A 10,000-nucleotide genomic window follows, 5' to 3' on the forward strand; every position below is an offset into this window, starting at 1 on the left:
ACATGTCCCAGAAGGTCATCTGTCCAAGAACTGACTGGCAAATGCTAACATTTCACAAGTATCATCTTGTGGAAATTCATTCAATCAAAACTAGTAGTAGATGTGTAAATGCCCTCTTCCTCACTGTATATCTGTACAGCAATAGTGGGCTTGGTATATATAGCTGGGTGTGGATCTTGTGGACACAGCCACCATCATTGCGGTTATTGTTGAGTGTATCCCCTCGCTTAGTCGGCTGTAATACTGTACAGTTTATGTTAACAGATTAAGTAGTTGTCTGTGGTTCTACACCACCCCACACCCTCCAAAAGGTAGGGCTGTGCCACCCACACCAGCATACCTATGTTTACCAAGTTGAGGGTTGCACTACATTGGGCAAAGGGACATATACTCTGCCAGTACCATCATCAATTACTTTAAACTAGCAGACTGATTATTTTCCAATGTGATGTGCCTATTCTGTCTTGGTGGAATTACATAGGCTAAAATGGGTTCCTTGCAAAAGTACATACATCCATATGTACAGTATTCTCTGTGTATTGCATCAACACCAAAGCCTCTGCGTGTGTGTGTGTGTATATGTGTGTGTTATATGCAAACATGTGGTGTGTACCACCCAGTACACTTACCATTGTCCACTGTAGAAGGTCTGCTGACATCAGCCACCATACACTCACCTGTATACACCCCTATGACCTATCAGGCATGTGGCATATGCAGTAACTTTTATACAGACCTGTGACTTGTGTTCAGCTTTACCCAGGATATGGCACAGTCAAGGTGCCACCACAGTGCCATACTCCTTGTAGGAAACAACAGCACACCAATATCCTGCTGACACATAGACACCTACAACACAAACAGAATACATTATGGAGACCACAATCACTCAATGTTAATAACAGCTATAATGCATCATGGCTGGACAGCTACACATCCTGACATATAAGCATTAAACGTTAGTGCTGAAAACATGTTACAAAGCATTACATTGGTACACCATAGTACAGTCACCCTGTGCATCAGAACCATATTAGCCTGTCTATGCATTGAGGTTATGGATGACAGGGATGTGGCACAGCTATCATCATATGCACAGGGTGTGTTTGTTGTGGGTTTGCCAGAGACCTAGACTGAGCCATTTGTTTGACATCATGTGTGTGTGTTAGGGGGTTTCATTATTAATTGGGCTGTGCATATGTGGTGTGTGTAGGTATGGGGTTGTCCTAGCTGTGTTGGTGATGTGTGTGTGTGTGTATGCATGCACACAGTTCTGCCATGTGGCTGCCCTATACAGGGGTTTGTTGGACAGCTACAGACCGTACCTGGAAAGGTGTGCAATTCACAGTCTCTGGCCACAGACATGAGAACTGTGCCTGCCAGTGGTTCCATGGGCACTAACAGCCAAGATATGGTACTCTCCCCTGATGATGACATATGCCCGCTGGATCCGGGTCCCTCTTGGGACTGGCCAGGGCCATATGCAAATGGCCTGCTATGTTGTGATGTGGACAGCACCCATCTGCAGTGCTGGTGCTGGTACTGCTGCTATGGGAGCGGCTCTGACTTGTTGCATGTCCACGTTGACCTCCACCTGTTGGTGTTGCTGGCCTATGTCAATGTGACCATCGCACTACTCCCACCATATGCTCAAGCACAGACATTCCATGGATGAGGATTCCCACCATCTCACCAAATCTTCTATCCAGAGCCTCTGCAAAATAACAGTGAGCACCTGCATGATCACGGATGATGTCAATAACAGCAGAAGGAGTAGCCCTCTGTAGCCTCAGACCCTGTCTGGTATAACGTTCCATACGTGCCTGCACCTCCATGATGGCCTGGAACATGCGTCTGGTGACACCAGCTGTGGGACATCTGCCAGGGGCATGATGACCAGCAGCCCTCCTACGAGCTTCCCTGTACATCTGCCTGTGTGGTACCTCGCCGGGCATCCGGCTATGGCTGCTGTGTCCAGACACACATGCCATAGTTGCCACACTGTCCTGTCCCATGCCACCACCTACCAACTGTCCCTCATCTATGGCCATTGGTGATGGGGTATGTATCGGCAATGTGACTGTGTGCGAGGATGGGGTGGATAACAGTGGGATGTCAAACAATGGCACAGATTCAGTCCCTGACAACCCTGCCTGTGCATCACCACACCTATCATCATTGCCAGAGTCTGTATGGACACTAACATCAGTTTGCCTGCAGGAGGGACCCTGACCCACCTCGCCACCTGTGAGGGGAAAATAAGAAATGCACTTTAAGACCTGCATGTCATTTCTTTACTGTATAGACACACACACACACACACACACACACACACACACACACACACACACACACACACACACACACACACACACACACTTACAGGTGAGGTTGGACAAAGATATCATACACAGACCTCTCATTACCCATTTGTCAACATGCATGACATATGGAACTCAACAGCATGCACTGCAGCTATAGTCAATCCTTGTTACTAACATTATACATCTCTGTGATGCATGAGTTGTGTTAGGTGATGCCCCTTCCCCTGAAACACACTGCATTCATGCACACAGTATTGCTGTGCACCTGTTCAGCACCCTGGCATGTACTGTGCACCATACCTCACAGGTGTACACACCATTGCTGAATGTGTATATGTGTGTCAGTTATGTTTGCTCTGCTGCTCACAGCCCCTATGTGTTTGTCCGACACATGCCTAGGATGATATGTGGACAGATGTCAGTAGTGAATGCCTGATGTCTGATTTGCAGATCTCATCATCATTGGTGCATGTATGACCAATAAATGCAATTACACTGACAACTTTCAAATCTTACTGTAGCTATGAGAGTGTACACACCCTAATTGACATGGCACCCTCTTCCCTGATATGCCATGGGGCCACAATACTGCATATGTTAATATTACATGAACCTGATATGTAACATATGACCTGCGCAATCAAATGCAGTATCAAATAAATGTGTTAATTGTGCAGATGCTGATTGAGATGCATAGAATATGTGGGTGCATATGTGAGCACACCCTTAACATGATGGTTTGTTGCACCAACTAAGTGTACTACAGCAGTCACTATTCCTGGAAGGGGTATACTAGCATGACCCATTCTCAACTTGCCAGTATTTGGTCACTCTGCCCTACAAATGTCCCACAACTCTGCAAGATTGCAAGGTCAACTCATGTGCACAGCCCTTGGAGGTCACACAGTGCCTTCACTATTGCTGTGGAGTCAGGGTTTGTCTGCCACAATTCATGACATTGGCTTTGTTCCGATACAGTCATTCTTAGCAAGCTTTGAATGTCTGCTTCAGTTCTCTGTTGTGTTTCAGGGTGACACCCCTCCCCATCCTCAGCCTTTTGGCAGATGCTTGGCAACTATGGGCTACAAATGAGTGTGATTTTGCAGTGCCCCAAATTCAGAACACCATGTGTACCAGCCTAGTCCCTGCTAATGAACGGCAAAGATACAGGTGTATACTGGCACCAGCAAGGTACAGATCGGGATGGTGGGCCTGAGGTGGAGTGAGGTGTTGCTTGTGCAGCACATGTATCTTAATTGATACTGTCTGTCGGTTTTGAACTTGGTCTTGGTACACCATCATACAATGCAACACATGCTTTTGGGGGACTATTGATGTTATGCATATGCTACCTGTAGAGAGCCCTGGCTGATGTTTCCTGTGGAACAACTGTCCCATCAGATTACCCTAACCCATAGGCCACACTTATGCAGAGTCCAGGTGATTGTCGACACAGGTACTGCACAGACACTACTTGCTAGACATTCCTGTAACTTCCTCAGTGTTGTGGCATGTTTCTAGGCAGCCTCCATGACCAGTTTACAACATGTGTCATCCTCTGTCTTGGATGGCCATCTGTTTATTTTCTACATTAATGTTGTCCCATACTTCCTCGTCACATACATGACAGTCTGCACTGTTAGCCATGGTATATGCAATGGTGAGGTAAGGCTACATCTCCCACTCCTTCATGCTACCTTTTGGGTATGGGATCCATTCCATGGCTTGTAAGATGTGTGCAAGCTATGGCTGACTCTGTTGCAGGTGAGTGGGCAAATGTGATGGATATAATGTCTTGGACAACAGACCATTTCTTGGTGTGACATTGAGGACCTGTACTTGCTGGAAGGTGCATACTTGTGAAGAGTGAATGCTGGCAGTACCTCAAAAGCTACTTCCACAATATGTTATTTGGAGTGTGTGCACACATATGCTTCCAGTGATTGTTAAGGTATGAATTCCTCATATTTGCTGTCCTAACATAGGATTCCATATTACACATTCATTGCTCATGTTAGTACCCCATTACAGGTTGTAAGGGTTGTGGAATGTGATGTTGTAATATGCCATTGTGTAGATCTGTAAAAGTTGCCATAGTAATAATGGTATATACACTGTTGTACCACTGTACAAGGGAGATGTTTCAGACATGTTCCTACTGTAGGCCATTTGCCCCACCATTATGTTCATCTCTGTGCACACATCTTGCAATGATAGGTTGTTAGTTATATTGCAGGACTCTTACACACCCCTCAGATATGCCACCATGGTGACCACTGTGATGCAGTGCAGTTAACAGCAACAATAAGTGGGTAGGTGTGTTAAATGTATGCATGGTAAATACCATGGCCATAACATGGCCAGTGTATTGGCAAACCTGAACAAACAACACCATACTCACCAGCTACAGGCTGCTGCCCCAGAAGTATACCAGAGGAACCTACATAGTTGTGTGAGAGATGTGATGTCAGTAGCCACACCTGTGGCATTGATATAGGGTGGGAGCAGCATTTCAGTACATCAACAGTACAAACCCACAATACTACAGATTATGCACATCTGTTCCTTACTAAAATGCAGCAACAGACTATATATATTTTAGCTCACATATGCAAGATTAAACTCTACATATGCAGATGGATAAGTAACAGTGGTCTACTGATGTGTCCTGTGGCCTTACCTGCACGCTCCTCGTCCATTGTGTGGGTAGTCCCCACCTCCACATTGTTATCCATTGGGCCTTGACTTTGCTGGTGGGCAGATGCCCCAAGGCTGGCAAGGAGCTCCTTGGCATGTGTCATGGGGGGCTGGATGGCATGATCCTTCCTGTGGCTAGCTGGTCCCTCATAACTGCAGCAGCATGCTGATGGGTGAGGCGGATGAGGTCTGTGCATCCTTGACGGACCTGCTCATAACTGTGGTTATACAGGCTGACATTGTTTACCCTGTGGATAAGCTCGTTCCACAGGGCGGTCCTCTCATGCAGATCATGGGCTGTGCGGCCAAATAGGGTGTGGTGGTGCTGGACCAGGTAGTGGATTATGACATCATTTTCCTGGGGGGAATAAACTGGAAAACGCTCCCTAGACATGGTGCCTAAAAGACATAAAGAGGAAAAAAGGTCTGAGAACCTCATACTGCAAGAGTATAATAGTTGTTAATTGATGTCTCTGTCTCCCCCCACCATATCTGCAACAATAATCTGAACACACAACTCAATGGGTATGTTCACAGCAAACCTACTGTTGGGACATATATCATATTGTACAACAAATTGTGCAATGTGTTTCTAGTCATGCTCCATGTTGGCCTATTGCTAACAATGTCACCTACATGCCATTGTAAGGGACAATATTGTTCCATGTATGCACGTGTTCTTTTTGCTATGTGACTGCTCCAAATCTGGTGTTTTGTGTTAATGGGGATATCTATGCACGCTGTTAGAAGTAATCCTGGATTGTGTGGACTATCACTACCAACATATGTTCTACAACTGTGAGACAATAGCATGTTTGGGAAGCCTGTTCCCAGCAGAATCACCTCTCTCACCTCATCTGGCCATGTTACCAGGCCACAGCACATCTAGGACTCACCTTGGGACCTCATCATCTGCTGGTCCTGCACTACCTTAAGGTGTAACCACCTCAGGGAATGGTGTTTGTCCCCCCAGGACATACAGGATCCTGTCACCTGAAGTCAGGTCCATGGTCTGGTGCATAGGGAGTTCCACAGAGACTTGGGGAATGTGTTACACCACCTTAAGGCCCTAGGTACACAATTACATGGTCTGCATGCTCCTCCTGCTCAGCCCCCAGCTCAGGCACCTTCAGGGCTGTGACAGTGCAGTTGTGACTGGCCATAGGTGGGGACCTTGGTCCCACTGTTTCCATTTAGGGGCTCATGGGCTTCCACTTTCCAAACACCACTCCCCATCCAGGTGTTTACCCACCACATGTGTCATATACCTCCCCTGTATGCTGTATTGTCTGTCTTCCAACCCAACCTACCTCCCCAAATTTACCTACTATCTTTCCCCAACATACAAATCTCACCTTCACAAACAAGGCAATGTGTTCCCAACATGGATTTCACACCAGATGTAACTGTCCATTTCACACCCGCTTACTTCTTCTTCTTCTTCTTTTGGCTGCTCCCGTTAGGGGTCGCCACAGCAGATCAACTGTTTCCATTTCTTCCTGTCCTCTGCATCTTGCTCTGTCACACCAACCATGTGCATGTCCTCTCTCACCACATTCATAACCCTTATCGTAGGCCTTCCTCTTTTCCTGTTACCTGGCAGCTTCATCCTTAGCATCTTTTTCCCAATATACACTGCATCCCTCCTCAGCACATGTCCAAACCAATGTAATCTTGTCTCTCTGGCTTTGTCTCCAAACCTTCCAACCTGGCTGACCCTCTAATATACTTATTCCTAATCCTGTCCATCCTCGTCACACCCAGTGCAAATCTTAACATCTTCAACTCTGTCACATCAAGCTCTGACTCCTGCCTTTTTGTCAATGCCACTGTCTCCAACCCATATAACATAGCTGGTCTCACTACCCTCTTGAAGACCTTACCCTTCACTCTTACAGGTACTCGTCTGTCACAAATCACTCCTGACACTCTTCTCCACCCACTCCATCCTGCCTTTGCTCTCTTCTTCACCTCTCGTCCACACTCACCATTACTCTGAACTGTTGACCCAAGTACTTAAACTCATCCAACTTCAACACCTCTACTCCCTGAATTCTCACCATTCCTCTATCCTCCTTCTCATTCACACACATATATTCTGTCTTAGTCCTGCTGACCTTCATTCCTCTTCTCTCTGAAGCATATCTCCACCTCTCCAGGGTCTCCTCCACATGTTCCCTACTCTCACTACATTTCACAATGTCATCTGCAAACATCATAGCCCACGGGGACTCCTGTCTGATCTCATCTGTCAACCTGTCCATCACCATTGCAAATAAGAAAGGGCTCAGAGCTGATTTTTGATGTAATCGCACCTCCACCTTAAACGCATCCGTCACTCCCACCTCAGACCTCACCGCTGTCACACTATCCTCATACATATCCTGTACAACTCTTACATATTTCTGTGACACTCCCAACTTCCTCATACAATACCACAACTCCTCTCTAGGCACCCTGTCATATGCTTTCTCTAAATCCACAAAGACACAATGCAACTCTTTCTGACCTCTGTACTTCTCCATCAACACTCTCAGAGTAAACATCGCATCTGTAGTGCTCTTTCCTGGCATGAAACCACACTGCTGATCATAAATCATCACGTCCCTTCTTAACCTAGCTTCCACTACTCTTTCCCATAACTTCATGCTGTGACTCATCAGTTTAATTTATCTGTGTAGTTACTACAGCTCTGCACATCACCCTTATTCTTAAAAATCAGTAGCAAAACACATTTTCTCCATTCCTCAGGCATCCTTTCACTTTCCAAGATTTCATTTAACAATCTAGCTAAAAACTCCACTGCCATTTCACCTAAACACTTCCATGCTTCCACAGGTATGTCATCAGGAAAACAGCCTTTCTGTTCTTCATCCTCTTCATAGCTATCCTTACTTCCTCCATGTTAATCCACTGCAGTTCATTATTCACTATCCGCACATTATCCAACCTTCTCTCCCTCTCATTCTCTTTATTCATCAACCCCTCAAAGTACTCTTTCCATCTGCTCAACACACTCTCTTTGCTTGTAAGTACATTTCCCTCATTATCCCTTATCACCCTTACCTTCTGCGCATCTTTACTAGCTCGGCCCCTCTGTCTAGCCAATCGGTGCAAGTCCTTTTCTCCCTCCTTAGTGTGCTTACTACTGTATTTATATATATATATATATATATATATATATATATATATATATATATATATATATATATATATGTATATATATATATATATATATATGTGTGTGTGTGTGTGTGTGTGTGTGTATGTGTGTGTGTGTGTATAGATATGTATGATGTATTCTCACACATATCGTGCAGCACTGTCATTCAACAGTAGGAGAAATGTATTCATATATATGTGTATGTGTGTGTGTGTGTGTGTGTGTGTGTGTGTGTGTGTGTGTATATATATATATATATATATATCTATAATCTATATCTATATACATATATATATATATATATATATATATATATATATATATATATATATATAGTTTACTATCATAATGCCAATCACGTTAATGTCGACTCAACTTCCACGAATACCGAAATGTGATTTTACAAAATGTTGAACACCAAATTTCCGAAAAGCAAACTCTCTCCCCCTTTTTGACCCATGTTAGCACCGGAGTGTATGTGTGGCGCGATCAGAAATGTCGAAATTCAAAGTTTTTTGACATTTGAAAGTTTTCGTGATTCTGGTTTCGTGGAAATGGTTCGTTGATGTGGCTGGTCAATTATACAAGATCGACATTATGAAGAAAAATCTATATATTTATTTTATTTAACAATTGTTAACCATGAAAGTCCAACTTGGAGCAAACCCAATTTTCAGTGGATGCTCAGGGAGAAATGCTCCAGATGCATTTCTTTGAACATGGAATGAAACTGGAGCACCTGGAGAAAACCCACATGAATGCAGGGAGGACATATAGACTCCACACAGAAGGCAACCCAGCCGAGAATTGAACCAGAGAACCTCTTGCTGTGAGGTGACAACACTACTGCTTCACCACTGCGCCCTCCAATATATATATATATATATATATATATATATATATATATATATATATATATATATATATATATATATATATCTGTTGACATATATATATACATATATGGAGTGCATTCAAACATAAGGTCCACACTCTCTAACTCTCATGTCACATGTGGGCACAGTCTAACATTAGGGGGGTATATATAGGGACTGATTGGAGGTAAGCCTATTACAAACCTATGACATCTGTGCATGATATAGTGCACATTAACATGACTGCCCTGCAGGTGGTGGGGTCTGAAACTCATGTGTCTATCATAACTTCATTACTTCCAACACCAGCTATTTGCCACACTAATATACATGTCTTGAGGTACAGAATACAAACTATGATGGCTTACATCTTGTCATTCAGTGCTGATCTTCACAGCTGACATGTATGGCCCACTGCCCTCAGGGCCAGATGCTATGTCCATAGCAGTTGTTCAGCAGGACATCATTACAACAACAAAACTTGATGGCACATATAAATCTTTCCACATCACCTTTCCCATTATTACAGACCCAGTACTACATTCAATTACATGCATATATGTTTCACATACCTGTTGTAGTAGTATTGTCCTCTCTACTAGGTGTGTGTTATGTGTCCCTTGTTTTATATACTTTTGGTTTGGTTTGATTTGTAGTTTTAGTCTATCTTTCTCTCTCCACTACAGGGTTTGAGCTGCTTTGAATAGGTTGCAGCAAGGATTTTGTAGGTGATGCTCAAGATCAGGTGATGGCCTCTGCACCAGTCAGTGTTCACCACTTGGTAATTGCTTGCAGCCAGCTGTGTAGTACTGCCAATTAACACTGTCATGGCAACCCACTACTATAAATGAGCACATCATGTGGGTGTTGTCCCTTTACCTTTCCTGTATGGAAGACATCCTTCCTGTGTGTGGGCAGCAGTGTTACAGACAGCAGGTAGT

This window comes from Protopterus annectens, chromosome 2.part0, assembly GCF_019279795.1.
Source record: "Protopterus annectens isolate FY-2018-M chromosome 2.part0, PAN1.0, whole genome shotgun sequence".
Taxonomy (NCBI): Eukaryota; Metazoa; Chordata; order Ceratodontiformes; family Protopteridae; genus Protopterus; species Protopterus annectens.